General features: G+C 35.0%; 1 long non-coding RNA gene across 1 annotated transcript; it reads right to left on the reverse strand.

Moving 5' to 3' along the window:
* Nucleotides 1–1008: 1008 nt before the first annotated feature.
* On the reverse strand, nt 1009–2185 carry LOC111383512. The gene is made up of 3 exons (XR_002700753.1): nt 1864–2185; nt 1505–1566; nt 1009–1261 (listed from the first exon to the last, which is right to left on the reverse strand). It is a non-coding gene; the product is annotated as an uncharacterized LOC111383512 (long non-coding RNA).
* Nucleotides 2186–4358: the final 2173 nt, after the last annotated feature.

Here is a 4358-nt window from a genome sequence, read left to right on the forward strand (position 1 = left end):
GAGTTTTGGGAGACGGAGACCACTCGTGTGATGTGCAGATGGTGGCGATGCTGAACATCTAGCGAGTAAGACAGATCGTCGGCGTGTGTGGTGGTACGCTGAGTGTTCCCGACGTGTTTCACATTTTTTGGTGATGAGGTCTTTAGGCAATTTGTTCCTTACGTTATTTCTGACATTTTGATATTGTTAGTTTTCTGTTTCAGGTTGCTGCAATTGCTAGAGGTATTGGAACGAATAGTGGTGCTCCTAAAGTGATAAATTTGTGTCTCTCATAATTTACGGACTTAGATTGGTCCGCTTTGATATATTGGCTTATCTCAGTTTAAATTTCAGCATTAGCATGTTTTTATGTGGGGGTGACATTAGGCTGTGATACCGTGATGGGCTAAAATTGCCTATGCTAGAAATTTAGGAGTTATTTGCCATACTTGAAGTGTTGAGTTTTGATTGCGAGTTGGTAGCTGATTTTGTGCTTTAACTTTTACATAGTCAGTGTGAGACTATGTTGCGTGAAAATTCGAACTTTTGTTTACATACCTTCGTGTTGCATTGATTATTCTGTTAGAACACATGGACTTGACCTATTCAAACATTTCCTTGATTTAAGATCATGAATCTTACGAAACCTTAGGAATCTAGAACATTGTATATTGCAGCCTTAGGATTATTTTGTGTGACCTATCTGTGTATTTGGTTGTTCTATTTTCTTAAAAATGTTTCACACTTTAAAGCTGAAATTTTTAATGGGAAAGTGGATTTTTCAATTTGACAACAAAAGATGAAGGGTATTTTGATCAAGCAAAAAGTTTCAAAAGCTATAGATGACAAATTTCCTACAAACTTAACATAAGCACAAAAAGAAGAGTATGATGAACTTGCGTACCCTTCAATTATCTTACACTTACCTGGTTGCAAGATCATTAAAGTTCAATTCACAAATATGAGATAAAGATTCAGTAAAATAATTTAACCATGCGGTACTTAATAAAAATGGCTTACCCAATAACGTTGTGAATGCAAAATACTGCAGCTTCTATAGTTGAATTGGAATTTCATTTGCAATGTCATGATGAATAATAGTGATATATGGTGGCCAGTTTTTTTCCTTAACAACTCCAGTTGTACAAGAACTTAAAAGATCAATAATGTGCCATGTACAAGATAATGACAAAGTTCTACCCTCAGATCTACATAAAATGTAAAAGGGCGTATAAGACAGAAAATTACGTCAGGCAATAGTACCTTCCCTCCTTTTCTGTTCCTACAAAACGCCAGAAAATTGATTACTGATTAACATATGAACAAATAGTTCGAAAACATGAGAACTAGATTTGTAACATTCATCAAAAAATTAAATTAAAGTTTTGACCTTTTGAGGCCATCCACGAAAAAATAAAAAAAGAAGATTAGGAGCTAACACAAGTAGAACACATGGTATAATCAACATAACTGTATCTTATTTTGACAAAATTAAAAAGCTTCTGAGTATGCAACATAAGTTTACCTGTTCCCTCTTTTCAGTTCAGCCTCCTTAGCTTGGAGTTCATTCTCCTTCTTTTTCAAATCCTGCATTTCACATAACTATCATTTGTGTTGAATAGAATAGAATTAAAACGAAAACACCCATTGTAATTTGAAAAATGGCTATCTGAACTGGGATTAGAAAACTCTAGCTATACTCCCTTTTCCAAGTTCCATCACATTCTCAGAGGGCTGCCAAATTCATAGCTTATGTCCAATCAATATTCACCAGTATATGATGCCTAATATTTTTATTATTTACACAAATCAAAACAACCAAAAATAAGGGAAAAAGAGCTTCAAAATCGATAATAGGAATTGGGATGGAAATCAAGGCTTCACCTTTACCAATTAGAGCTACAGCTCGGTGCCTCATGCCTACTGTCGATTGTCGAAAGCATCGTCGACACCGTCTACCTCGAGGCTCGAAGCCTCGAACTATCACGGTTGAATAAACAAGGATGCATGGCACGGCACGGCATAGCACAACAACACAAATGAATGACGGAGTCACGAAGTTTGAGACTCGAGAAAATGAAGTCCAGCGACGGAGCGAAAGAAGGCTAGGCGACGAACGGTGATTTGGAGCAGGAGAGGATTGGAATGAAAAATTGAAAGGAAATTTGTGCAATTCAATAATTGAATTGGGGAGTAGGTTTATTTAGAAACGGTTCATGGGACGAGGCATGGGTGTATGAATTATTGGACTACTCACTATTAGGCTTAACCCAAAATCCTAGCCCATCTTAATGTTTGACCTCCTGCAACGTTTATTTTTTATTTTTTTATTTTTACAAGGTGTCCAATTCTTGACTAATCCTTGGGTCTGTGATCCGGTCCCTCTTCACACAATCCAGTTAATCGCGGGATGTGCCTCCAACTAGCTAGGGTCCGAGCCCTCCCCAACTGATCTGCCAAAGTGCCTAGCAAGTCTATCCAAGTTGCGCCTTGCTTTTCAAGAATAATCCTTGCCTTTCAAGAATAAATCATTGCCTTCCAACAGCCCCATGAATCGAACTCACGACCTCTGATCTGCAAGCACTGAAAGAGCCCGTCCATTGCCAGTGGAGAAGTGCCCCGAGGGGCCCTGCAACGTTTATTAAACATTGTAAAAGTTTACAACTTTTCGCAACGTTTGTCAAACGTTGCAAAATAGAAACCTACCGAACTTTGCAAAAAATGGTATTTCGCAACGTCTAATAAACATTGCAAAAAGGGTCTTTAAATGTTGCAAAATGCAACATTAGCAATATTCACTTAAAAAATATTGCCAAATCTCAATTAGTAACATCAACGGCAATAGTCACTTATTAGAATGTTGCAATTGACCATTTTTGCAACATTTAATTGATGCCTTTTACATGTTAAAATAACACTTTTTTTGTTGTAGTGGATTATCTCTAATATATAAAGATGCATTCAATCACGATGATATTTCCATAACTATTTGACAAAACACATAGATATATCTCTATCACCTATAGAACCTCATGTCATTTGCCAAAAAGTTCTAAAATTATATGAAACCTCTTAGAAGCAATATAATTCACAAGCACATTTAATTAGCAAATAATCAGCAAACACAAATTAGAAGTAAAAAAATGATCAATCTTGAATTAAAGAGTTGAGAAGATTTCATGATATTCGTAACAACTACAAGTTTATCCTAACAAACACAAATTAATTTGAGAATAACTAACCCACGATATGTAGAAGAAAAATTAAGTATAAACCTTGATTCTGAATCTCTTCAAAATTCTTGAATTGCACCATCTTCTCCTTGAATCTTTTTCAAGAAAACCTGAACTTTGTATCTCTCCCTTCAAATTCTCTTGTGTTTTGCTCTCTAATACTCTGCATTTTGTTTGAAACTAAAGACCTTATATGCACAGTGTCTTAACACTTGAACTTGCTATTATATATTTTATTTAAATAATAATAGTAATAAATAAAATTGTTCAGTTCTATTATTTTCTTCTTACTCTTGTATCTTTATGTACTACATGAGAGTTAAAGATTAAAGAAGAATAGACTTTCCATGTGTGTAGACGCCTACAGTATCAGGACTGGTTCAAATAATGAAACCAAGATTGTCTATGATTACCTACTTGTGTGCATATCTAACCCTCTCATTTAAGGTTTCTTTCTAGCTACCCACGAAATTAAACTCTAAAATCTGACGTAATTCAGCTAGGTTTGGTCTTCTTGACATGTATAAAGTTAGGCATAAATCCACAATTAGGGTTAGACATTTTGGGAAGAAAATACACAATCCATTGAGGGCTTCAAGTTGGTTTCACATCTTCTTGCCTTTCTCCTCTATTCTCATACTTGAAATCTATAGTATGAGAAGAGTTTCTTAGAATAATCCATAGTAATATGATTTTTCAAACCATAAGTTCTATGCTAGAATTAGCTTGATCTGGACTAATCCTACGTTTCACAAAAATCAAGTCTAAACTAGGTTTTTATTTTTAGACCACCTCGACTTTAAATCAAGGGAAAAACTTCTTGTGTGTGTTCCTTAAGAAACAAGTGGTGTTTATTTTATAATTCCTAGCATTCAATTGCATTATTACTTTCCTAGTGGTTTTATTGCATGGTTAGGGGCCACGGGATTTTCCCGTTTGGGCATGTTCCATCAAAATTGGTACCTTAAGCATATATTTACTTATTCTCTCATATGCTAGCTAGCTTGTTATTTTCACATATTGAAGAAGTTTGAGCTTCCGATTAATGTATAAATGTTGATTAAACAATGTGAAAACTGAGTCATATTTAATATGCGACCATTTTCACCCTTCTTTTTGACTTAAATTAAATTTCAATTGAGTGGT

Source organism: Olea europaea, unplaced genomic scaffold (genome assembly GCF_002742605.1).
Source record: "Olea europaea var. sylvestris unplaced genomic scaffold, O_europaea_v1 scaffold2705, whole genome shotgun sequence".
Lineage (NCBI taxonomy): Eukaryota > Viridiplantae > Streptophyta > Magnoliopsida > Lamiales > Oleaceae > Olea > Olea europaea.